The sequence below is a fragment of the Myotis myotis genome, unplaced genomic scaffold (genome assembly GCF_014108235.1).
Source record: "Myotis myotis isolate mMyoMyo1 unplaced genomic scaffold, mMyoMyo1.p scaffold_m19_p_7, whole genome shotgun sequence".
Classification (NCBI taxonomy): Eukaryota; Metazoa; Chordata; class Mammalia; order Chiroptera; family Vespertilionidae; genus Myotis; species Myotis myotis.
In genome coordinates this window covers 87305700-87333111 of record NW_023416379.1, presented here as the reverse complement: position 1 = coordinate 87333111, position 27412 = coordinate 87305700, and the positions used below count along the sequence as shown (strand labels likewise).

At 52.2% G+C, this 27412-nt stretch overlaps 1 long non-coding RNA gene across 1 annotated transcript; it reads left to right on the top strand.

Moving 5' to 3' along the window:
* Positions 1 to 16293: 16293 nt before the first annotated feature.
* On the top strand, positions 16294 to 17454 carry LOC118659866. Its single transcript, XR_004968730.1, has 3 exons — positions 16294 to 16541; positions 16870 to 16991; positions 17327 to 17454. It is a non-coding gene; the product is annotated as an uncharacterized LOC118659866 (long non-coding RNA).
* The last annotated feature ends 9958 nt before the right edge of the window (positions 17455 to 27412 follow it).

The window sequence follows — 27412 nt, the reverse complement described above, 5'->3', positions numbered from 1 at the left end:
TGTTGCGCACTGGTTAGAACGTCGGCCTGTGCAATGGAGTCACGGGTTCTATTCCCAGTCAAGGGCATGTACCTGGGTTGCAGATTTGATCCCCAGCCCTGGTGGGGGCCTGAATGAGACACAACCAATCAATGTGTCTCTCTCACATAGATGTTTCTCTTCCCCCCCCCACCCCACCCCCTTTCCACTCTCTAAAAATCAATGGAACAAAATGTCCTCGGGTGAGGATTAATTTGGAAATAAAAGAGAATAGTGGCTTCCTTTCCTCAGTCTCAACTCTGAGATATGCACCTTCCACCCATCACCTAACTCTCCAGCTCCATCACATTAACCTGGACATTGTACCCCTTCCACGCCACTGGGATCCGGGATCCCCCAGTCCTGCTACCCTACCTGTCCCCCAGCCTCACTCGTGCTTTCCTTTCCCTCGGCTTCCATGATCTGTCCTTATAATCCCTCTTAGGCTCATAGTCTCAATGTCCCCGCTCCCCTTTCCTGAAACCCCCCTGGCAAAACGCCAGCCCAGGCTCAATCCGGCTTTCCACTCACTCTGCCCAGTGCCCAGGGAAGCTGGATCAGGGAGGGGGGGGGGGACATGCTGAGCTGTCTTACTGGAAACACCGGAACCCCCTTCTAAACCTCCATTTCCCACCATCCTCCGGGCCCTCAAACCCAGTGCTCCTCCGCTCCCCTCATGCCCAGCCGCTGTCCTTGCATCTAACTCAAGGACAAAAAGGGAACCTGAGAAAGGTCCAACCACACCTGCCAGTCATCGCACCTGTGTACCCCCACGGACTCTTTCTTCCTGTCACCTCCCTGCTCTCACACAGGCCACCTCCCCAGCTGGGCCCCAAGTCCCGCCCTCTCTTATCTACACAGGAAATTGCTGCAGAGCTCTCCCCTCTCTCCTGCATCATCGGCCCCCTCTCCTACGTGCCGTGGCCACCAGAAGGTAAGTGGGCTGTGATAGAGTAAAACCTCCTCTTGCCCCCATAGCACCTCCATCTACTGCTCCACCTGCAGCAAAGCCCAGGGAAGGACCGGACACACTCACCGCCTCCAATGGCTCTCCTTCCGGTCTCTCTTGAACCCTCTCCAGGCCGGCCTTGGTTTACGCCACTCCCCAAACATCTGTCACTCCCCGGTGACTCCCACGCTGCTAAATCCAGGGCGCATGCCATCAGACTGGGGAGAGGGCCACACTGAGTGTGATCTGTCACTCCCTCCTTCTTGAAATGCTTTCTTCCCTTCGCGTCCAGCAAAAAAATTCATTCATTCATTCATTAAAACGGTGGTTTTCTCCTAACTTGTTTGATGCTGCCAAATAGCAGCTTAAACGACACGCATTGCACCATCTCCCAGCTCCGGGAGGGCCCAGGGGACCTCTGGCCTGGGTGCTCCTGCCTCAGTCTCCCTCGCAGAATCCACAGGACGTCGTCAGCAAGAAGCACGGGCCCTGAGGCTTGACTGCGGGGCCACTTCCAGGACAGCTCATGAATGCGGTTGGACCAAGGCCTCAGTTCCTTGCCAGGTGGGCCTTTCTTCACACACGGGAGCCGGCTGCCCCCGAGTGGCCACCCACATGAGGGGGGGAGGTCCCAGTGCCTTTGGGAACCTCCTGAGTCACATCCCGTTGCTTCCCCACGTTCATCCTTGTGGGGCGCGGCTACGGTGTTCTGGCCAGGTTCAAGCCTCAGACTAATGAAAGGACAAGTTCCTCTCATTGCCACATGCAAGTCCCAGCTGGAGGGCAGGCCCCCCTAGCACAATCATAGCCAACGGCTGTGGTTGTAAGCTTGGACCTATGCTCCAAACACGTGGCCCCACGTGCCTTGTGCTAGAGTTCAGGTGCATGTAGTTGAGTAGGGTTGGAGCTCACGAGAATGCTGTAAACAACGTGATCACGCCCCTGCTTTGCCTCGTGGCATCTGCTATAAAATAAAGACACGGCTTGTGGGCGCTGGCGCTGTCTCCTCATCAGGGAGCAGCGTCCCACCGAGACCCAGCTTTCATTCTCTTGTCTGTCTTCATTCTCTTGTCTGTCTTTTCTCAATCCTTTCACCCCCCCCACTCAGGGTCACTGAACCAAGCTGAGCTGGCCTGGCACATAAGGCGCCCTGGGGCTGAGTATGCCACGGCCGAGCCGGCTCCCCACAACATCCTCTGCCCTGGATCTGATTCCAGCATCCGTGCTCTCTGGAGAGGCTAAGGGTGTTCAAAGCCATCAGGCGCAGCTCCTGGGTGCTCAGTAGCCCTGTCTGCCATGTCTCCCCTCCTTTCACGTTTACAACAGCCACGGGGAGCAACCGCAGGCAGCACCCTCAACTCTGGGCCTGGAGAGCTCAGCTACTCGCGACTTCCCCCCCACCCCATCCCCACCTTCATCAGGCCCATCTCCCACTCCCCACACCTGCCGCAGGGGGCAGTGTCGCCAAACTCCGCCACTACCGACAGGATTCCCTTTCCTGCCCACCCACTGGCTACAGGATCCTGGAGAACACACTCTCCTCTACCGACAGGATTCCCTTTCCTGCCCACCCACTGGCTACAGGATCCTGGAGAACACACTCTCCTCGTTGGTCCAGACGATCTTATCCACACGCCAAGCTACCTGGATTAAGTAGGACGATGTATTCATAAAACACCCTCCATGTGGGGACACTGGCAGGTGCTGGGCTTTAGAGGAGTGAGGTGTAGTAGAAAGAGGACTCGGCGCTGATCTCGCTGATCTCGGCTGGAGGGACAGGGAATCGTGGGGCAGAGGGTGGACTTGGGAACCTACAAGAGGCAAGCTCCCCTTCCCCGTGGACAGCAGAGGGACACACGGGAGAGGATCAGGGCGACGAAACTGACCCACCTGGGCCCAAAACACGTGCCCTCACCGACACCACTCTCTGGCCCGCAGTGGCCCGAGCAGCCCCCTCCTTGTGGGGAGGCTGTGCCCACCAACCTGGTGTGTGAGGCGATGGGCAGGGGCTGCCTCTGGTCTGGGTGCAGCTGCCCCTGCCCGCCCTCCTGGTTCCCCGCTCTGACTGCAGGCAGGACACGAAACCCTGACGGAATTCAGGGGCCTGGACACCACGCAGCCACCGCCACTTCCAGCGGCCACTGGCCTTCCCTGGGCCTGCCTCTTGGCGAGTGGGGAGATGGATATGACCCCCACGCTGTGCGGACCAAGGTGTTTACAAACAAGCCTCGGGGACGCTGACGTTATGTGAGTATATATTGTTTCCTGAGTTCCTTCAAGCTCTAAAGCTCTGCCTAGGAGACGAGCTTCTCGACCTTGTCCTCCGTTTCCCCCATCATCACCCTTTCCTATCCCCAGTTCCCTCACTGGGTACCGTTGTAGGCGGCCCCTCGAGGCCTGTACAGGCAGCTCTGACCCCAGCTCTCCTCTCCCCGCTGCCCTCTGCCCTGTACCCTCCCTGCACCGCCAATTCCCCTCCCCTCACCCCTCAGCACCCACACCTCCCGGGGTGGAACCCCGTCACTGGCCCACCAGCTAGACCTGGATGCACGGCTTACGGGGTCGAATGGGGCTAAGGACTGTGGTTGGGGTCAGAGTGACCCTGTGACTTTGTCAGCTATCCTTAGCCCGTCCTTCTGGGGGAGGGGGTAACGCCAGGCCCAGGAAATGGGAGACGGTGTGCGGAGAGGAGCAAGAGCGGCAGCCTTGGCCAGTTTCCTCCCTGGACTTCCGAGCTGCTCCCCTGTCTGCCCACCCACTGGATGGGGAAGATGGGAGCTAGGCTCTGGGAGCCAAGACCAGCTCCTGGGGCCCCCTGGGGGCAGAGCTGAGGCCTCGGGGGAGGGGCCCTCCTGGCTCCACTTGGCTACTCTGTTCCCATGGAGCCATCACCCACACCTCCCCTTTCTCACAGGAGGCCCTGTCCTCAGTCCCTCCTTCTCAGAGGCGCTGGGAGCCCTGAGGAATCGCCCATTTCCCAAGGACCTTAGCCCCTCCCCCGGCAATGAGCCCCGAGCCCCAGGAGCCCCAGGAGCCCCAGGAGCCCCAGGAGCCCCAGGAGCCCCAGGAGCCCCAGGAGAGGGGCAGATGGGCTGGGAGGACCTTTCCTCCTGCCGGTGCTGCTAACAGCCCCTCCCCCAGGCCTGCAGTGCCCGGATGAGGGTTGGGGAAGAGGACCAAGAAGAGGTGTAGGACAGGGGGAGCCCCTGACCGCAGGCCTGCACTCTGGGCTCCTGCCCCAGGGAGAAGGGCAGAGGGGCCTCAGCAAGTCTCTGGACCTGCCAGTCACCGGACCCAGGCACAAAGCAAGGCCCTGTCCTCCTCTCCCAGGCGACCCTGGTCCTGCTTCACTGTCACCCTCCCTGAGCTCCCCGCGCACACAGCTCCCCACACAGAAGCCGGGAGAAAGAGACTGGGGGGCTTCTGCTTAAAGAACCAGTTCTTACGGATGATAACGGATACACGATACACTAGGACAGCATAGGACAATGCTACAGGTTATACGAAGATTAACGCCCGGAGCGTATAGAGAGCTCGTCGAGTCAATAAGGAAAGGGTCACAACCCCATAGAAGAAAAAGACAGAAACTGCAAAACCCAAGGAAACACCGTGGAAAAATCACACACGGAGGAGGGGAGCCGCGGGGAAATGCAAATGAAAACAATGGGAGGGATCGTTTTCATCCATTAAATTAATAAACATCTGAAAGAAAGGCTGGTCATCCCAGCGGCAATTAGGTTGCGGGGGAACCTGGCAGCCTCCAGCTGTTGGCAGCAGCGCATCCTTTTAGGAAATCAGTTCGCTCAGATTTGTCAAAATATTCAATGTGCGCCCGCTTCCTGCAAACAATCCCATCATTCCTGGTGCCCACGACATTAAGTGCATGTGCACAAAGAGGGATACAAAGGCGTATGTGTCGCAACATTTCACGTGCTCATGCAACTTGGAAATGTTTCCACCACAGGCCAGGAACGGGGAAGAACCCCAGTCCTACCTCGGAGACGCTGGGGTGCGGTTCCAGACCCCGCCACAAAGCGGCCTTCGCAATACAGAGGGTCACACAGCTCGCTGGTCCCCCTGTGCATACATCATGCTGCACGATACCGGAGGCTCTAGTGTGCGCCAGCGTGTGGCTAGGCTCCGGCTCAGCGCTGCCGGTGAGGAGAGGGCCCGGGTTTCCAGTGGCGTGTGGCTGGAGCAGAGAGGTTACTGTCGAAAAGTTTCTGTCTCGGGCTCTGGCCCTGGCCGTTGTGGCTCAGCATCACCTGAGCACTGAAGGGTTGAGGGTTCGATTCCTAGTCAAGGGCATGTGCCTGGGTTGCAGGATCGTTCCCCAGGGGGCACGTGGGAGAGGCAACAATCCATGTGTCTCTCTTACATCTATGTTTCTCTCTCTCTCCCTCTTTCTCTTTCTCTCATCTCTTCTTCTCTCCTTCCCTTCCACTCTCTCTGAAAAGCAGTAAGAGGATATATATATATATATAATCTTTATATGATAAGATAAGGTACAGACTGGTAGAAAATATTTGCAAACCGTATATCTGACAAAGGACTCATATCTCCAATATATAAAACTCTCAAAACTCAACAGTGAAGCCCTAACCGGTTCAGCTCAGTGGATAAAGCCTGAACTGAAGGGTCCCAGATTCTATTCTGGTCAAGGGCACATGCCTGGGTTGCGGGCTCAACCCCCAGTAGGGGGCAGGCAGGAGGCAGTGGATCAATGATTCTCTCTCATCATTGATATTTCTATCTCTCTCTCCTTCCCCCTTTCTCTCTGAAATCAATAAAAATATATTTATTAAAAAAAAACCTCAACAGTGAAAAATACTAATTCAACTCAAAAGTGGGCAAAAGACATGAGCAAACATTTCACCACAGTGGCAACTAAGCACATGAAAAAAAATGTTCAACATCACTAGCCATTAGAGAAATGAAAATTAAAACCATGATGAGCTACTAGTACACACCTATCAGAATAGCCAACATTAAAAATAGTGACAGAACCAAATGCTGATGAGGATGCAGAGAAACGGGGTTTCTCAACCATTGCTGGCAGGTCCTGGCCAGTGTGCACAGTGGTTCTCAACCTTCTGGCCCTTTAAATACAGTTCCTCATGTTGTGACCCAACCATAAAATTATTTTCGTTGCTACTGCATAACTGTAATGTTGCTACTGTTATGAATCGTAATGTAAATATCTGATATGCAGGATGGTCTTAGGCGACCCCTGTGAAAGGGTTGTTAGACCGCCAAAGGGGTCACGACCCACAGGTTGAGAACCGCTGGTTAGATCATCAGCCCAAGGATCCAAGAGTCTCAGGTTCAATTCACAGTCAAGGGCATATAACTGGATCACAGGTCCGATTCTGACCCCAGTCAGGCCTTGTTCAGGAGGCAACAATGTGTGTTCAATGTGTGTCTCTCTCACATGGATGTTTTTCCCCACCCCACTCTCTCTCTGCCCCCCTCCCTTCCACTCCCTGTACAATTCAATGGAAAAAAATATCCTTGGGTAAGGATTAACAAAAAAACCAAAAACATTGCTGGTGGGACTATACTAGTAAATGCTAAGCCATTCTGGAAAATAGTTCATTTAACTAGAGATATATTTGTCATAGAAACAATTGCACTCTTAGGCATTTGTCCTAGAGAAATAAAAAATTATTTCTACATTAAAAACCTATACATGACTGTCCATGGCAACTTCATTTTTTTGTTGTTGTTAATCCTCACCCAAGGATATTTTTTCCATTGATTTTTATTTTTATTTTTAGAGAGAGTGGAAGGGAGGGAAGGAGTAGGAGGGGAGAGGAGAGAGACATCAGTTGGTTGCCTCCTGCACACACCCTACCTGGACAGGGAACCTGCAACCCAGGTACTTGCCCTTGACCAAGAATTGAACCAAAACCCTTTGGTTTGGTTTATTGTTTTTTTTTTATTTTATTTGTTTGTTTGTTTGGGGGGGGAGGGGGGTATGTCCTGGGGTAGAGTAACACTGGAACCACTGAGAAACACCAGCCAGGACTTTTTAAAAGGATATATGCTTATTGATTTCAGAAAGGAAGGGAGAGGAAGAGATAGAAACATTAATGATGAGAATCATTGACTGGCTGCCTCCTGGCACCCCCTACTGGGGATTGAGCCCACAACCCAAGCATGTGCCCTGACTGAGAATCCAGCCTTGATCTCCTGGTTCATGGGTTGACGCTCAACCACTGAGCCACACCGGCTGGGTGCGACTCCGTTTTTAATACTCAAAAACTGGAAACAACCCAGATGTCCCTCAACAGACGAACAGTTAAACAAACTGTGGTACATCATGGATACTACTCGGCAGTAAAAAGGAAAGAACGGTTGATACGCGCAACAACTTGGATGAATCTCAATATTTTGTGAAATTTTGAAAAGAAAAAAAACTAAAAAAAGGCATTCTCACAGAGTCACATGCCATATAATTCTATTATATAACATTCTCAGAATGACAAAATTACAAAAATGGGAAACACATCGGAGAGTGTCGCTGGGTAAGAATGCAGGGGCGGGTGTGACTGTAAAGTGGGAGCATGAGGGAGATCTTGGGGGGTCGGGGGGATACTAACTCGTTCTCTAGCTTGACTGCAACCTCGGCTACAAGAGCCTACACATGCCAGCAAGGGAACCCCTACTTCTCTGTACTAACTGCCTATGCATCTGTAAGGATTTAAAAGTGTAAAAGGTTGTAGAGTCGTTTTGTGTCTTACTCCTCAGATAAACCGTGAGCCCTTCACGCCCAAGCCTGAAGTGGGAGGGGGCGTCCCACTCCTCACACGACCATGTTCATGGCAGGCTCTTATTAAATGCTTGTTAAGGGTAATGACCCCGGTGTTATGTGGACACAGCTCTGGAATGTTCCGCAGTCAAACCTTGCCAAACCTTTCCAAGAATGTCCCATCTCTCTCCCAGGAAACCAGTCTGGCCTCTGAGAGGGACCCTTCTTTTTTTTTTTTTTTAATTGATTTTGATTTTTTACAGAGAGGAAGGGAGAGAGATAGAGAGAGTTAGAAACATCAATCAGCTGCCTCCTGCACATCTCCTATTGGGGATGTGCCCGCAACCCAGGTACATGCCCTCGACCGGAATTGAACCTGGGACCTTTCAGTCCGCAGGCCGACGCTCTATCCACTGAGCCAAACCGGTTTAGGCAGGACCCTTCTTTGTCCAGGGAAGAAAGGTGAGAAGACGGGGAGGCTGGCCGTGGCAGCCACACCCTAGCCCACTAGGGGGCAGCAGAGGATGGAGAACAGTCCCGGTTCCGCGCTGGCAGTCTGTCCCACCCAGGAGTCCTCTGCCACACAAAGGGCTGCAAGTGCAAAACCAGGTTGAACAGTCCCCGTGTTTGGAAAAGAGAGAAGCCCTGCCAAGCAGGGGTCTCCCGACCTTGGGAGTAAAGAAGGGGGAGAAGCACTGAGGTGGGCTGTGCAGTCACCCCAGGCCTTCCCTTCTTCCGTGCAACCTGGGCGTGCGGGAGCGCCCCACTCAGAGTACTTCACTCCCAGGAGTGCGGTTTCTCGACCAGCCTGAACCTCGGAGAGGGGACAGAAACCCCTGAAAAACTTCCCCATCTCCCCCCCACACACACACACACTCACCACCCACCCCCCGCGGAGCATGCCGCATGCAGGACAGACCAGAGCAGAACTCGTCTCACTCTGCAGACCATGGGCCCATCTGAAATGGGCTCAAATGGGGCGAGGAGAAAGGACCTTGAAACATTCCCAGAGACAAGTCTGGAAGCTTAGCGCTGAGAACATTTTCTAGATGAGTCTTCAGGGCCAGAGGGGGGCAGAGCTTCCTAGAATGGAAGCCAATGTTTCCATCTTCAAGAGAGAGTGTGAGAGTAAATCCCTCTGCCTCTTACTAGCTATAATATGTTCTTAGACAAATGCACTGCCTCCCTTGGCCCCAGTTCCCTTGTCTGTATAACGAGGGAAATGGCTGTGCTCTCTCCCGCAGTTACTCTGATGGGTAAAGCAAGTGAAGGGCCTTGCACAGCACCTAGCACCTGGCACCTGGCAAGCCATCGGTAAGCCTATCCCTGCGCCCCCTGCCTTCCTTGGGTCTCTTCTGCATCTTGTACCGACGGGGCTGCAGTATCTTCCTTGGCCTCTGGTGGGCGGTGTGGGATCGCGATGCCAGCTGAGCCTGCAACCAGATTTAATTTGTGGGAAAGAATTCGAAGCAACAGATTTGGGGCGTTGGAGAGAGACTGGATCTTCCCTTTCGGAGTCTTCTTGCCTCTGTCTCCACACTTGGGAAAGGCCCAGGATAAGCAGGGCAAAAGCAACAGGTGGGGTGGGGAGCCAGGAGGTGGACACGCCTGAGACCCCGAGGCTGGGGGTCCAGAAGTCCACCCACTCACCCAGGTTCCTGAACTGGCAGAGTCAGAGCGCCTGCCCTCTGTCCCGTTCTGACACCTGCCTGAAAGCCTGACCCTCATCTCCTGCGCCCCTGCTGGGCAGTCCTGCCTGCGCCTGCTTGTTTGACACTGTGGACTGGGACACACTGGAGATCTGGGTTAAGAAACTCACAAACCTGGAAACCAGGACAAACGTGTTAAATTCTGTCTTTGTTTATCATTTAAAAAAACACACACAAATCAAGTTGTGTTAGTCCCTTTTTTAAAAAAATTCTCCTGTGGCTTCCCAATCACACCTAGTGCTTAATCCCAAACTCCCCCCACCCGAGCTGGGCTTGACCTCCATGTACCGCCTTCCTCTCCGGTCCCTGTCAGGCTGCCCGCCCCCACCACCACCACCATCTCCACCACTGACTGCCAGCTCCCTCGCCGGGGGCCCTGTCCCCCCAGAAGTTTGCACGGTCATTCCCTTACTTCCTTCGGCCTCCTCCCAGAGGCCCTCTAAGCAGTTTAACCTGAACTCTCACAGCACAAGGGCTAGACATCACAGTGTGCGCCTGCGTTTCCTGGAGAGTGTCTCCAGCCCGGGGAGAATGTGAGTGCCCAGGGCCAGGCTCCATGTCTCCTGTTTCTCTGTCCCTTAGTAGGAGCTCACTGAGCATTTGTCGGATGAATTCATGGCTTCACCTACAAAATGCAGCGGCTCAGGAGGGGCTGGTGGCGACAGGTCTTCGTCCATGTAATTCCGTATATTATCGTGCGCCGCCGTGGTGCCCACGGCTCGGGGCTTCAGGCGTCATCTCTTTATTCACTGTCATAAAGAGAAGGTGGTGGGAAATACATCTGATCTGGGCCCAAATGCAGGCCGCAGGCGCTATCCACCCTCCTCCTGCTCTCCCCGTTCTGGGAGCCGCAGGCAGCCCTGGTGCAGCCGCCAGCAAAGCGCCTCGGGCTCGAGGGGGCGGCGGGCCCTCTGCACGCCCCCTGCCCGCTGAGCCTGGAGTCTCCAAGATGCCAGGAGCGGAGAAATGCCCCTGTCCTTCTCCATCCCCGTCCTGGGCTGCGGCACCGGGTCCCTCGTCCTCTGAGCGCCCGGCAGTCCAGTCGGGGACTTGTGCCTGAGTTCAGCCTCGGAGGCTGGGTTCGCGGCTGGAGTCACAGGACACGCGCAGGGAAGCACCGGCCTGAAGCACCGCGTTCCGCTGCAGAAGGTGAAGGACAAGAGGGGGCCGACGACCGCGGGAGTGGGTGTTGGCGAGCCCGGGGAGGGACTCTGTGGAGAAACGACGCTCGCGGAGGGCAGACTCGCGGCAGGAGAAGAGCGGAGAGCAGCCCGCTCCTGCACGACGCGGGCGGGGGCTCCTCCGCGAGTCCCCGCGGTTTTGAACACGAGTAACAAGTGTGCAATTACGTGTGCAACTGGCGTGTGCGCCTGGGCACTTACATGCTCCTGCAGAGGCCAGATGCAAGGACCTTCACTGTTCGCACAAAGAGCTCATAGCCCGGGGACATGTAAGTAGGTGCGGGGCCGTGTTGGGGGCCTGGAGGATTTGGGGCGCGATCCCGTCCGGGTCTGGGGCGCCGCGGCTCGGCTAGGGGACCCGCCAGGGCGCGAAGCGCGAGGAGGGCGAGCGCCAGGGCCCGCTGCTCGCCTGTTCGCCGCAGAACTTCCCCCTCCCGCCTCCCTGCGCTGCCTCTCGGGGCGGTCTCCAGGGACTGTCTCTCACATCCATTCTCCTTTCCTCCTTGATTTATGCTGCAGAGTGGAACGACCTTCCCTGACCTCATTTTCATGACGGCGCGAGCACGCCCGGGGCCGGCGACGCACATTCCGGAGCAGGCGCGCGCCGCGGCGCACACACTCACACTCACTCACACTCACTCTCACACTCACACCCGGCCCCGAGCCGGGCCGCCGCACCCCGCGGTCCCAGCCTCCACTCCGGCTCCGCCGCCGTTCCGGGCGCTGGCGGGGCTGCGGACGCTCAAAGAATAGATCCTCATTAGCATCTTGCTTTGAATATCATTTGCATTTTATTCATTTCACGTCAAAACGCTCAGAACTCTCCCTAGCCCGCACCTCTCCCCAGAGCCTGAGTCGTGGGCCTCTAGCTCCAGCCTTTCCCCGGTCGGCCGCCCACTTGCTGGCTGCTCCTACCCCCCCTCCCCGGCGCGTGGCCCCAGCACCATTAACCACCCACAGCCCCCCAAAGAGCCCGCCGCCCCCGAGCTCTCGGTAAATTCCAGGCCCCCCGCTCAGGGGTTATGTGAACGGTCTCATTGAGTCCTTACCACAACCCAAAGAACTAAGCACCGCGTTGTACCCATTTGAGAATCGGGGAAACTGAGTCACAAAGACTATTTGCTGAAGATCATGGAGTTTTTTTTAAAAAAGGGGGCGGGGGAGAAAGCGGAACTGAAATCCCAGGCCAACCGGCGCCTAAGCACAAAACTTAACCATTCGCCGCCCGCCTCTCTCACGGTCAAAGCTAAGGTAACCGCGACTGGAGAAAGTCTGTTTTCCTACGAGGAGGAAAGTCCTTCTGGGCCCCGCCGCGACCCTTCCCCCAACCCGGCCGCGGGGGGGCCTGGGCGCATTCCCTCTCGCCGGGCCGACCCCAGCCCTGACCCCTTCCCAGCGAGGGCTCGGCGGGTCCGGCCGCCGCGCTCTAGGGTCGTCTGTCGGCGCGGGCTAGTTAAGAAAAATAAACAACGTTCCAAATGGAGGCGATTTCTTTCAACCCGAGCCCCGCCGCCTGCCAGAGAAATGCAAACAGCGGGGGACGGCCGAGTCGGCCGGGCCTCCGCGCCCGAGCTGCGGGTGGGAGGGCCGGGCCGGGGTAACCCGAGCCGCCGCGCCGGCTCCCCGCGCGCTGTCCTCCGCCTGCCCCTTCGCCCCTGACCCCGACGGCGGCGCGCCCGCCTCGCGCCCGCCTTCCCCGGCGACCCCCACCGGGCCAGGACCCCTGCACGCCGGCCTAGGCTCTCCAAACTGCCCTCCCCCAGGGCTCGGCTCGGCCCCACTCGGACCCGCCACCCGGGCAGCAACCCCCCCTCCAGTCCCGCTTCCTCGCGGCCGCATGGCTCCTGTCAGCCACGTTCCCCAGGGGAGGCCGCGCGCCAGTCCTTGGTCCTGGGATCATTAAACACCGAGAGAGAGAGAGAGAAAAAAAAAAAAAATGGGCAGGGGTGTCCGAAACCCGCCTAGCAAACTGTTGTCCAGTGAGTGCCTCGGGACGGGGGTCTATTTTCAGAGATAGGCCGCCGCGGGCCGGGCGAAGCTGCAGGGGTAGCGTCTGCTGCAGCGGGTGCCCCGCCGGGATGACCCGCCGGTGAGCCAAGTTCCTCTCCTGGAGCCAGGTGTCCCCCGGTCCTTCGCCTGGAAGAGCCTGCGTGCCGGGCCGCCAGGGGGAGCCGATGGACGCGTGAGGATGACCCGCTCGCATCCAAGTACCACTTGGAGGGCGCGCGCCTGGGCGTGAAGTCCACACACGGCTAAACTTCATCTGTATTGCTGCGCGAATGGCTTCAGGGAGTACGTGGGGGCGCGGGAAGGTGTCTCCAACAGTCCCCGGGGCCGGGCGCGGGACTCAGAAGGAATCCCGTGCCGGGCACTGTGGCCTCACGACTCGGCGAGGAGGTCGCCGAGCCTCCGACTTGGCGGCCCCCCGGGTGAGGGTGACCCAGGGATTCACGGGGCCCCACTCCTCTCGGGACACGAGGCAGGCACCCTCCAGGCCGCCATCAGCGGGCCCGGGCTTTCGGGGCCTGGAGGACTGGAGAGGAGCAGCGCGCACCCGCTTCCTCCGAATTCCTTCATTTCAAAGCTGGGCTGCGCCCAGGGCCGGGGAGGGGGCGGGAGGAGGGGGTGCCCGAGAACGCTTCCTTCTGTTTCGTAAGACTCGGGGACCAGTGATGTCGGGGCCCCACGGACTTCTGGCTGCCTTTACCCCCGGTGCCTGCATCCCCCTCTCTAGGCGGCCAAGCGGCCTCCCTGCGCGGCGCTGACACACGTGCGCACTCGCGAACCACACACTCGCCCGCATTTCCAAGTCGGAGGGCGACGGGGTCCCCCCACGCCGCGGCGGGGCGCGGCTGTCGGCTGCGGCAGCTCAGACACCTCTCGAGCTCCCGGTCTTGCTTTTCCCCAAGTCCCGGCCCGAGCAGCCACCGGGACGCGTTAAGTGTGCGGGGACTGCTCGCGGGCCTCCACCTCCTACCCGCACGCACACACGTATACGCCCGCACTCGGGATTCCGTCTCACACTTTCGTGCAGGGGCGAGAACATTCTTCTTTCCTCGAGGACTCCCCATCTGGATTGCGAGCGGGTATTTTTTCCCCATTGTAGTGAAAGGGGAAGGGGAGTTTGCTTAGAGGGTAAGGGAGGGGGTGTCGACATGAACCGCACCCGCCATCCCTCCCAGCTTCCTAATTCGGCTCCTTTCCGCCCGCGGACACCGAGCAATTCGGCCAAGAAAGAATGCGTCCTTTTGGTTCCTTCGAAAAGGGCCACTTTGGAGACGGGCGATGAGCCTGCGCCGCCCGAAGCCGTCCCCCTTCCCTGGCATCGCTCCCGCCCGGCCGGCCCGCAGACTTGACTTTAAAGAGGCCCCGAGGGAGCAGGTTTGAAAGCCCAGCTCCAAGTTCCCGGGCAGCGCTTGACAGGTCAGCCCCTCGCTCCCCTCCTTCCTCCACCCCCACCCCGCCTCCCGCCGCCCCCTCCTCCCCGCACCCCGACCCGGGGGCGAAGACGCGGCTGACAGTTAAATTGCGCGGAGTAGGCCGAGGGGGGAAAGGGACCGCGGCTCTTTAACGGCCCCGCAGACAAAGCGCCTCCCCGAGCCGAGCCGAGCGCAGCCGCGCGCAGACCTGTCAGCGCGTCTCCCGCGTTTGGGAGAGAGTTTGCAAAGTCATAATTATATCTCTTAACCTGTCTTGCTCTCTGCAGAAGAAGGTCCCATTATATTGAAATGAGATTATTAGCCATCAAATACTTTCTTTCTTGGGAGGTTTTTTTTTTTTTTAATTCAAATACCTTAACAACTTGGCAATGCATTTTGATCAGATCTCGTTGGCGCCCCAGCCCGGCGCGGGAGCCGGGGCGGGAAGGCAGCTGGCTGGGGAGGGAAGAGGGGGTGCCCCCAAGAGTTTGCAAAGGAAGGAACCCCTCTTTTGTCCTCCTCTTAGGTCTCGCCTACCCGGTGGGGACCTGGAGGCCTGCGGCGGGGGTGTGAAGTCAGGGAAGTTGGCTTCAGCACGCCACTTCGCTCAGAAGGAAGCTTAATTTCGGGCGGAGGATGTGGACGGTGGGCGGAGACCGGGAGGCGGAAGTTGGAGGGCCGCAGAGCAGGGGTGGGTCGGAGGCACCAGGTGAGGACCCGGGCCGGCGCTGGCAGTCGCGGGCTTTGCTGTTTCCGCTGGAGGTTGGCTCAGGCTCCCTCCAGGTTCCTGGTGGATGGAATTTCAGTGCGTAATAAATGGGGGTTAGCTCTGCGCCCAAGGTCTGTCTGGTTTTACCAAAGATTGTGAGCCCCTTGAGGGGGAAGCCCATCTTGTTTCCAGACCTTGGAACTCCTGTCCCTACTGCCAGCAGGTCCCCCCCTACCCCCCACTTTCCCCTGGACTGGGGGAGGGGGATGTGAGGTGGAAGATTTTCCAGACTCTAATTGTAAAGCCCCTCACTTTGACTTCCCCTGGTGGGAGGAGCGGCCAGGCTTGTGTTTTCCTTGGCTTCAGCCCAGACTCAAGGAAAATGTAGGGAGCAAGACAGCTCCCCAGTCCCACCTCCCCCACACACTCTCAGCTCTCAGCTTTATATAGTCCTGGTGGGTCCCGGCTGCACCAAGCTCCACCCCCTCACCTTCCAGATGAGCACCTCTCTTCAGGTATTCAGAAAGCAAAATGGGGGTCCAGCGCCCAGAAACTTGGCTTCTAGGCCACGCTAGAACCCCACCACCTTGCCTCTGAGCCTCAGTTTCTCCAGGTGCATAATGAAAGCCTTGGACCTGAGATCTGTACGGGCCCTCTCATCTCTGACGTTATTCTCCTATAAAGAAGGTTCCTCGGGTAGGCGTGGTCATCTGGAAAATTCCAAGGAGGCCATACCTCCATCCCCCTTGCCCCATCTCTTCAGAAAAGCAGTCGGGGGAGGGGGCAGTGAGAGCATTTTATTTAAAAGCTTCCAAATACAAAAGCTGGGAGGACTAGGCAGTGTCCGCTTAAGCTGAAGCATGCTCACCTGCGACCCAGCAGGTCCATAGGCAGGCATCGCCCCAACAGAAATGGAAACTGTTCACCAAGGACATGTGCTAACGCTCACAGCGGAGCCCTGCACAGGAGCCCCAAACCGGAAACTCCCCGATGTCCGTTAGCAGTGGAATGGGTAAAGGACCTGCGCTAGCGTCACACCACGGAATATTACAGAGGAAAGAGAAAGCATGAACCATCGCTGCGCCAGCAGCACGGATGGTGCTCACAGTGTCGGGCAGAAGCAGCCAGCCACCAAGAACGACACACTCCACGGCCCCACTGAGTAAAAGTACACAAACAAGCAAAATGAATTCATACCCTTGGAAGGCGAGATGGTGGTTTCTTCAAGAGAGGGGGACTGGAAGGGAGGGAGGTTTCTGGGCCCAGGGTGATCTTCTGATTCTTAATCTGGTTACAGAGGTGTGCTCCGTTTGTGAAAATTCATTGAGACACGCACCTACGTTAAATGCATTTCGTGGGTATATATTATATTTAAGCCTCCGCTTGGAAATTCCTTCTCCCCAGTTCTCAATTTCATGCACAGACTCACACATTCTAATGTCCCGAACTCAATTTTGGCAGGAAATCAATAACTAAAGTCATATTCGGTCCTCCGGCCCTGTACTCAGCACCATGGATCATCCATAAATGCACTTGAGTCTCTGCCCTTCAAGGGTTTGCAGTTGAGTTTGGGAGGAAACACTTGAGGAAACGTCCAGTGGGTGAGTGAGTGGTTTATGAGCCTGTGAGCCAGACAGCCAGCCTGGATTTTCATCCCAGACCCACCACTTGCCAGCTGTGTGACCTCGGACAGGCGACTTCACCTCTCTGGGCCCTAGTTTCTGAAATATGGAGAGGACCACACATGCATTTACTCACAGGGCTGTTGTGAAGATTGTATCAGATCGCCCATGCAACAGCACAGGGTAAGTGCTCCACGGATGTTAGACACTGTTCTCACCTGTGTGTGGCAGCCTGGGCCGCTCAACCTTCAGAGGGAGATGAGTGTGAGCTGGGAGCAGCCGGAGGGCCTGCCGAGGGAGGGACTATGTGGTCTGGGAGAGGCTGATGGAAAGGGGGCTTTAGGAGACCATTTGGAGCCAGGGTTCTCAGCCAGAGGCTGCTCCCCTCCAGGGGACACTCGGCTATGTCTGGAGACACTTCTGGCTGTCACAACTCGGGCCGGGCTGGCGGTGCTGCTAAGATCTAGTGGGTGGAGGTCAGACATGTTGCTAATCGTCCTACAATGCACAGGGCAGCGCCACAAACAAAGAACTATCCAGTCCAAAATGTCATGGTGCCACGGTTCAAAAACCTGGATCTGGGGGACAGCGAGGACTTGGTGGCGAAGGCCAGGCTCTCCAGGAGAGAGGATGGTGAGTTCTGGAAGCCCTGATGGGAACTGAGCAGGGGCGGCATTGGGGGTTGCCCAGAGGGTCCCTGTTTCCATCTTTCATGTCTCAGGCTGCACGCCCCTCATTCATCTCAATTTCAGAACTTACTATGGGTTAGGAGGCTCATCCTGGACCTGGAATTTTTTAAAAATATATTTTCATTGATTTCAGAGAGGAAAGGGGAGGGAGGGAGAGACAGAAACATCAATGATGAGAGAGAATCATCGATCCGCTGTCTCTTGCATGCCCCCTATTGGGAATTGAGCCCACAACCCAGGCATGTGGCCTTGACCGGAACTGAACCTGGGACCCTTCAGTCCCCAGGCTGATGCTCTATCCACTGAGCCAAACCGGCTAGGGCTGGACCTGGATTTTTGCTGCTCTCAAGAGACACTTGGATAAAGCAGATCGGATTCTCATACAAAGCTGATGTGGAATTTTAACTTTCTTTCACAACAGAAGCCATTAAAATAAAACATAAGAAGGAATAAAAAACATTTTGTCTGTGTCTTCAGCATCACACACAAGTTACCTTTACGGTTCAGTTTACTATATAGAAATCATTTGGGTTTGGAGGTTTGCGAGGCCATGAGCATCAGGTCTGCCTTGAAGCCACAACAGAGGGAACCCCCAAGGTCTCCGGGGCTCAGAGGAGGAGGCACCTGTCCACCTTCACGCAGTGCAGCTGGGAATGCAGCTCTGCCCAAGGGCTCTGTTCTCGATGCCCAGCATCAAGGGTGACAGATATTGATTAAATAATTGAGAAGGGGAAAATATGACACTTTTTAAAAGTCAAAAGGAAAGTTGGCACTGAACTTCAGAAGTGCCCAAGAGAATTATGTGATTCTCCAGCGGCAAGTATAATTCTAGGCCCTAAAACCATGCTTCATAGCCATAGAGTTCTGGAAAAGAGGGATTTAACTTTGATTAACCTAAAAATGTCTTTCCTGAAGCAATGGCGATATGCCAGGCATGTTCTAAACACTAGGGCTGCAGCAGGGAACCGCAGAGCAAAGCAAGCCCTCATGGGCATATACTATATACAGGGGGAGGGGGAGGATCGATAAGACAAGGTATAATGCTACACCAGACATTAAAGTGAGCATCTATGAGGGGTCGGGTGTTCTTTATAAATCTCCTCAATTTCATAAGAAACTACAATAGAAATTCCTTCTCCCAATTTAAGATGGAGAAACGGGTTCAAAGAAGGTAAGTGACTTCCCCAAAGCAGACTGACCAATAAGTGGAAGACTCAGGATTTGGACTCAGGATGGCAAGATATAGCCAATTCATGACAGAAAACGCTAAGTAACTTCTAGGGAACCTCCTTGATTGGATAAAGACTACAAACAAGCGAAACCCCACTGCAAGCATCAGATTTAGTGATGAGGTAATGAACGCTTCCTCCTTGACATAAGGACCAGATATGGGTGTCCACTCTCAGCATGTCTATTCAACACTGCGTGAGCCATCTTAGCCAGGACACTGAGGCAAGAAAAGAAAGGGAAGTCTCGCGGATTGGAAAGGGGAAACTCAAAATGTTGTTTATTGAAGACATGAAGTTGTACAAAGAAAATCCCAAAGAATCTGCATACTGCTAGAATAATATGTGTTTAGCCAAGTCACTGAATGTAAGTGATACACTCAGATAAGCTGCATTTCTCTATATAAAAAAAAATAGAAAATAAAGTTATAAAAAGCAATATGATAGGTTGGTAATAGCTAAAGGGTATGGGGTTTCCTTTGAGGTGATAAAATGTTCTAAAATTGATTGTAATGAGATTACACATATCTGTGAATCTACTGAAAGCCATTGAATTGTACCCTTTAAGTGGGTGAATTGTATAGTATGTGAATTCTATCTCAAAGAAGGTGTTTTTATAAAAGCTGAAGGGTAGGTTTTGCAGAGGCTCCCCTTCCCATGCTACCCCATCACCAGTAATTAAAAATTCCTTATAAAAATACAATTTACAAGAGCAGCAAACCTATCTAATGTCCAGGAATAAATCGAATGAAAACTATGCAAGAACTCAGCACTGAAACTACAAGCCCTTATTGACAGAATTTAAAGACCTAAATAAATTGAGAGAAAGGCCATGTTCACAAACCCGTAATTTAATGATATTAATTCCCAACAAACCTATCTACCAATTCAATATAATTCCAATCAAAATTCCATCAGGTATATGGAAATAGAACTCAAGTGGATCTGACTCTATGGCCCACTGGGACTGGATACTATAGAAAAAAACCCAAGCCCTAGCCGATTTGGCTCAGTGGATAGAGCGTTGGCCTGCAGACTGCAGGGTCCCAGGTTCGATTCTGGTCAAGGGAACATGCCCAGGTTGCAGGCTCGATCCCCAGTGTGGGGCTTGCAGGAGGCAGCCAATTAATGACTCTCTCTCATCATTGATGTTTCTATCTCTCTCTCCCTCTCCCTTCCTCTCTGAAATCAATAAAAATATATTTTTTTTAAAAAAAGAAAGAAAAAACCCAAGGGTCACAGTAGCCCCATACACAAGGTTATAGGCAGCCATACCTGAAAGACCATCAAGACCCTTGATCTTAAGACCAGGACCCTGGAAAGTCCAATTGAAAGTAGAATAACATATTCCCAGTTAAAATAGACCCTTACCTTACCATGTTTGCAGTAGACACAAGAGGAAAACCATAATTGACTAGACACATTTTTATTTAAACATGAATGGTAGAAAGGACTGGGGTTTATCACTTTCCACAAGTGGTGTCACTGGGGACATGGCCCCCAGCCTGGGGAACCGGCTCCCTCCCCGTGGGATATAGGAGGGCAGGGATTTCTCCGGCAAGGACTTGGAAAATGGGTAAAGAAACCCCTGAGGCCACACACTCATGGGCACCAGCGTGCGTAGTGGCAGGGCATTGCAGGAAGCTCTTGACTTGCCTTGAGGTAGCAGCGGGGACGTGGCCTTGGCCTTGGGCTCTGATGAACTCTGGGAGGATTGAGCCCTGAAGACAATCCCTGGAGTAGACGGATGCCTCTTTCCTGGTGGCAAGCTGGGGAGCATCTGAGAGGAAGGACGGGAGGGGGGAAGGGGCCGGGGGTGCAGCACTGCCTTGGTCCTCAGGCTGCATCCACAGAGGCAGAGCTCAGGGGCATGGGATGCAGTGAAGCAGGGCTCACTCCTGGATGAGCGAGAGAGCAGAGCCCCCAGGCTTTCCTCCGCCTCCCTTCTGGATTCCTTAGGGTGCCAGTCTTTCCTAAAATGGAGGAAATTTACACCAATTGAAAAGAGACTCAGAAGGAAAGAAATACAAGGGTAGAGCTCCCCTGCCCTAATACAATACACACTTTGCCTCTTTATGAGGACTTAGAGATGGATTCTACAACAGGGAATCTCTTCATTTTCTCTAAAGAGGGGGGAGGGGGGAGGGAGGGAGGGAGAGAGAGAGAGAGAGAGAGAGAGAGAGAGAGAGAGAGAGAGCTGGGGGTAAGGGAGCTGGTGGCTAGGAATACCAGTGAGCTAGAGGACTTTCCAGGAAAGGAACGGAGAGTGAAGGACAAGGAGAAGAGTCTGATTCCTTCAGGCTGAAGGATTAGTAGAAGTGCTGCCAAAGCGAGCACGTGGCTGGAGGATTAGAACACCCCCAACATCCTCTCCCAACACACACCTCTAGTGGGGAATCAGTCAAACTCACTCTTTGGTACAGTTTGGCCTGGGAACTGAAATGCAAGAAAGTCCTGGGGGGAAAGGAAAGATGTAATTGGGGAGAGAGGGGGGGAATTCTATTTTCCTACCTTTTATGGTATCTTTTTGAGTCCATGGGAGGCCATTCAGTATATATCATTGAAGGCCCCTGTTCCTACTATGATGTCACAAACGTGTTGTCACTAATAAGACCCATAGAACCCTGTGTTGAGTCACTGGGCTGTGGGCCCCATGGTGGTCCGTTTGGGTGTCCACGAGGCTTGCATACATTGCATACAATGCTGGGAGGTTGGACTTTATCCTGACGATTTGGGGGCCATTGAAGTCTCTTGAGCAAGAGCACAACCATTTCAAAATAGTCACTTAAAGAGCATGAAAGACGGATCAGGAGATCAACAGCGGACAGAACTGTCTACACCATTCTCAGGGCCCAGTACAAAATGAAAATGTAGGGACGCTGTTCAAAATTAAGTACAAACTCCAAGATGGTGACGGCAGAGCATTAAGCCAGATGTGGGACCTTTCTATGCTTGGGGCCTTTCTTAAAGCAAGAAACAGAAGCAGAACTCACCTTCAATAGAATTAGAAGGCATCACAATCCCTGAAGCACAATAAGAAAGAAAGCAGATGGCAGAATGGCACATGACATCGTGAAGAGGAGGAAAGTCAAGCCCTGCAGGAGGTATCAGGGAGAAGAAAACCCATTGGTTACAGAAAGCCTAGGAAGGAGTCAGAAATGGCAGACACCAGGTACCGCAGAAAGCCAAAGTGAGGCAGAGGGCTAGACATGGAGATTGTTTGAAACCCTGTATAAAGAAAAGAGCAGTGAGACCACTCTTGGGACCCATCTACCCACTACACCCAGCCAGTTGCACCTCCCGAACCCTGCAGGAGACCTACACTTGTCCGGGGCTATGGAATTATGCAACAAGTGAACCAGAGAGGCTCCAAAAAGGAAACATTGAGAGGCCCAGGAAACTCAAAGCAGAATCCACATGGTAAGGAACTCCCTAGACCAGTGACGGCGAACCTATGACACGCGTACTCATTTTTTTGGTTGATTTCTCTTTGTTAAATGGCATTTAAATATATAAAATAAATATCAAAAATATAAGTGTTTGTTTTACTATGGTTGCAAATATCAAAAAATTTCTATATGTGACACGGCACCAGAGTTAAGTTAGGGTTTTTCAAAATGCTGACACGCCGAGCTCAAAAGGTTCGCCATCACTGCCCTAGACCCTTTCCCATTCAGCTCCAGACACCGGCACAGGACTCCCACACAGGAGATGGGAGAAGCCTTCTCCTACCAACACTGGCATTAGGAACTACCAATAAAAACAGCCGGCGTAGCTCAGTGGTTGAGTGTCAACCTATGAACCAGGAGGTCAGAGCACATCCCAGGTTGTGGGCTCAATCCCCAGTGTGGGGCATGCAGGAGGTAGCCAGTCAATGATTCTCTCTCATCATATGTTTCTATATTTCTCTCTCTCTCTCTCTCTCTCTCTCTCTCTCTCTCTCTCTCTCGCTCTCTCTCTCCTCCCCCCCCCCCTTCATCTATGAAATCAATAGAACTACATTTAAAAAAAAAACAAAAACAGCCAGCTGGCCACCTGATCAAATCACACCAGTCCACAAGCCACCCATGCACTTCCAATCAGAAACATCCAAGAGTAATTACATATTTAAGGAAAGACTCAAACAATAAAAAAATAAAAGAAGGGGAGAACTCAGAGAAAATAGAAAATTGTAGAAAACAGAACTATTTTTTTTCAAATGATAATTCATAGCCTCGGAAAGATAACAAGATATTACATCCATGAAACAAAAAAACAGGATGCAATGTTTTCAAAAATAAAAAGGAACAGAGAGCAAGTTAAAAATGGTTGTGAAAGTGTAAAAGGCAGTAGCAGGGTTGACAATAAAGTCGATGAAATCTCCTAGAAAGTAGAACAAAAAGATAAAGTGAGAGATAATAAGCCAAAATAGATAAGAAAAGTAAAGGATTTGTCCAGAGGAACAAAACTGACTACTAGGAGAAAAATAATGAAAGAACTGAAAGGGAGAGGACATTGTAGCAGATTGTATTTTCCAAAGATGGCTGCAACATCTCTTGACCCATACACTTTTCTAGAACTTGGCCATGCCCCCATCAGGAGATGGTATCTAACTCATTTACTCTTGAATCTGGAAAGACTTTTGAGACTATTCCTCTGTATAGTATAGTGTAAGGCGACTTCTAAAGCTAGGTCATTAAAGGCAGTGCTCCTGCTTTGCTTGCCAGGAAAATTGCCCTGGAACTCTGAGCCACCATGTAACCAGTCACGTGACTGCCTAAGGCTGCCATGCTGTGAGGAAGCCCAAACTGGGCCATGAGGAGCGATCACATAGGACACCCTGAGGAGAAAGAGATGCCTAGTAACTTCCAGCTGCTCCAGTCCCTTCTGTCCCAGCTCCAGCTGCCATCTGACTACAGTCTCATGAGAGAAAATCACCTTGCTGAGCTTTTCCCAGATCCATGGGAGGTTATAAAATAACTATTGTGAGTTTAGGTCAGTAAGTTTGGGGGTGATTTGTGACATAGCAATAGCTAACCAGAATACTGCCTCAGAGATCAACTGTCCTCTATTAAAAGATATGAGTTGCCAGATTTTAAAAGGCCCATTGAGGATCCAGCATCATTAATGGAGAAAAGGCCCATGCTAGGGTACAATATGTAAAATTTCAGAACAGAAGGATGAAGTAAAAATCCTAAAAAAAAAAAAATTTTTAAATGGTGGGAATGAAGGTTATACCAAATAGGGAAGCAACACAGAACAAATATCAGAATGGCACTGAACTTCTCAAAAGTAACAACAAAAATACAAATCAATGGATCAATTTCTTTGGTAGTATATGTTCTGGTAACAACAAGTTCCAAAGTTAACACCACAGACATGTATTTTTTGCTCACTTAATAGTCCTGGATGGATGTTCATGTAATAGGCAGACTCCTGTCCGTGGGACCCAGGCTCCTTCCACATTGTGGCTCAGCCATAGTACAGGTGTTTTTTTGTTTCCTGTTCCCCTTCAGCTGTCTGTTGAAGCCCGTAAACCCCTTTTCAGAATATTTTAAAATATATAAAACTTAAGTAGGAAAAATCAATTACATGAACAGGCAGCTAGCAAAATATAAAAAGACAATTTTTATATAGTGGTACATATGTGTTTCTGTATTAATTCAATAGCTAACAAGACTACATGTAAAGCATAGGTGATCTAAAGTTACATTTACTCTTTAAAGACATGTCAGTGTGAAGACTGACTATGCTTGTGGCCTTCATACCTCTCAATATTATTAAAAATTAAGATTTCTTATTTGAATCATTCATTTTTACAAATATTTAGTAAACAATGAAAACCGTTTGCCTCCTAACATATATTAACCGACCGACAAATACAGGAATCACTGGAAAGCAGCATATATATCTGGCTCACTAATATGAGACAGTGACTTCATTTGGTAGCTGAATGCCTCGTCTGCTCAGCCTTGGCCAGATCTGTTGCATGTCTGTCAACAGGAAAACTGCAATTATGTGCAACCTAGTAGCAGGTCTAATACCTGCTGTAATTCCCGAGTAGTGATGACTGTAATGCTATTTTGAGATAACTGCAATGACTGTAATATGATATGAAAATATCTATGATTTCTACAGGTGACAAAGTCACAGGTCACGAATGTGGTTTGTTATCTGCATTCGTAATACTAGTAGAAAGAAATGCTAAATTTCAGTTCAAGGTTAGGGAAAATATATACTCTTCCATCCAAATTCATACAACCCCCTGAACTTGGATCCATGGACCGCAGGTGAGGACACTTGCTCTGGAGCCTTCTTGTCTGCAACCAGCCAGTAGGAAGGGAGAGAGCACAGAAGAAGACTGCACAGGGGAAGTCTTTATGGGCCAAGCCTGGAATTGGCACACACTGTTTCCGTTCGCATTCCATTGAGAGAATTTAGCCGCATGGCTACGTCGCCCAGCAAGGGAGACTGGAAACATAACCTTGCCTGTGTGCTCAGGAGGAAGAGAGGACAGATTGCATGCCCAGCTGGCCGTCGCTTCCACAGTCATTGCGGGATGTGTGGCCTTCCTGCCACTCAGCGCTCACCCAGTCCCCTTCCAAGGAGGTCAACGCAAAGCCTGCCCAGCTTCTGCCTTCTGCTCGAGGTCCAGTCCTCTAGTGATGTGCAGTTTTTCCCATCAAATGATGGAATTGCTCTTGGTCCAAACACTTAGGCACTGGGTCCCACCCTCCAACCCTGCACACACCCAAAATATAGGATAATTGCAATTAAGATTTAAAAACACGGGCTGTCGTGGTCCATCACAGTGATGGAGCCCTGCTGGGATTTGTTTTTAGGCCGTGGTTGTGGTTTCCTTGGGATTTGATTTCCTCCTGGGTGGGTTGTTCAGGGCAGAGCAGTTTTCCATGTGATTATTCAGGAACTGGCGTTCTTTTCACCGCATGGCTCTGCAAACCCCTAGAATTTCATTTTTATTGTCTCCATTCATCTTGGCAGACGGGGAGGGAGCCATGGAGGAGCATGCATAGGAAGATTTGAATGCACCAGGTCTGGAATGTCAATTTCTATGAAAGGGAAGTTAATCACGTGGACAAGCTTTACTGGAAAGGAAGCTGGAAATTGCCGTCTGTGTGCCCAAGATTTCAGTGGACAGCAAGTAATCTCTGCCATGCTTATGTTCGACCTAGGCTTCTAGCGCCACCCAATTTACCAGTCACATGTGTGATGCTAAAAGACAGTTTCAGATCAACAAAATCTCAAAAACACATCTTCCAATGACTCTTTCTCAGAAAGCCACTAGAGGAATTTAATCAGAAAGAGGAATTAAGAAGAAGGAGGAGGAGGAGGAAGTGGCGGAGGAGGAGGAGGAGGAGGAGAAGGAGAAATGGGATCCAGAAAACAAGGAAGGACAACTGTATAGCTCTAAGGAGCCTTTAGTCCATATCAGAGCAGATGTTTGGAGGGCTCAGAGAAGCTGACAAATTATACAACAGTGTGATGGAGCAAAAAATTATCATGAGGTACATCTTGTAGAAAATTGTTGAAGGACGGGGAGAATTTAGAATATCAAGGAAAACAAAATGTTTTCAAATGAAATAGTTACCAAATTTAGGAAAATAGTTTTACTATAAAAGATAATTCATCATAGAACATTATTGGCTCTGCAGTGAGCAATCCTGGCATACTATAAAATTGAAACTAAGGATGACGGACATAACCAAAAATTGAGATGTAATGAGGAGGGTTTGGAGAAGGGATATCAGTGAACTAAACTCCTCACAATGAGATTTATATTCATTAGGATGGACTAAGTTATTCCATAGTGATGACCCCAAAAATCTAATTGGCATAATGTAACAGAAGTTTATGTCTTACAATACACTCCTCACCTGGGTTGCCAGTGTGAGAAATGGCTCACCTGTCCGAATTTCAAATCGGATTGGGAAACAGAAGCATGGCGAAAATGAGGCTTTTAATAACACTCTTGAGAACAGGCATCCATTTACAGCACACACGTGGGGCAGGGACCATAGCCTATTTATTTAGTCCCTCCTCCAGTTTCTCATTGGCTGAGTACTATTTGGTCACCTGTTTCCTAATACGTAGCTTAGGTCTTGCTGTCTCCCATTGGGCCATTTAAAATATTGGGTTGAGACCTTTCTAGCTGCCTCCACCTCCCGTTTAGCTAAAGCTGATGCTACATCCACCAAGTTGGCCCACTGGCGCAGTTCTTTGTTCCTACATCCTCTTCCCTCCGCCCCACATTCTGCCTGCCCTGGGAAATTCAGCAAATTCCATCCGAAGCCAACGTGCTGGAGATGGATCACAGAGGTCCACTTCTGACACCAGCGGTCCTGCTCCATATGGTCATTCAGGGACTCAGTCGGGGGTTTTGTGCCAACTTGAAGCTACACCCTCCGGAGCACCTGTCATCTTCAGTCCCATGGTAGGGCAGAGAGAGCAGAGCAGCATGTCTGAGCTTTCACTGTCTCGGGAGTGATACTCATCACTTCCTCTTACAAGTTCACCACCGGAAACCGTCAACATGTGCCGGTCTCACCAGTAGGAGGCTCAGAAGCACAGTCTTCCATGGGCTCTGAAGGGGAGAAGGATTGGCAATGCTCACTGTTTACAAAACAAGCTAAGATGGATGAATCAAGACACAGCATGAGAATCACATTATTTTTAAATATGGAAGTAAATACCAGAACATGTTGAAAAGCTACCAGACAAAGCAAAAAAGTTCGAGAGTGGTGCCTCCGGTGAGCCGGGCAGGTCGCCAGCACGGGGAGTGCAGCAGGGCGAGGCGCGGGAGGCTGCTGGGTTGGGTTGCAAGCTTTTCCGCATTGTTTGACTTTTTCAACTCTCTGCATGCATTGTTTTTATTAAATTATATGCAACTTGCTTTTTTAAGTTGGTTGAAAAATAAAGACTGGAGCCAGGGAGAGTGTCACAAGCACGCCCTCAGCAACCCCATCCGGAATCATGACGGAGGTCAGTGTTGGACACTGGTCAGTAGTTTGCAGAACCTCCGTCCTCCCTGGCCGCTCCAAGGTTCCTGGGCGGACCTGCTTCCCTGGGGCTCTCTACTAACGTTCACCCCCATTCCTCAGTCCAAAGGTTCTTCTCTTTGTGAAGACGAATACAAAATTCC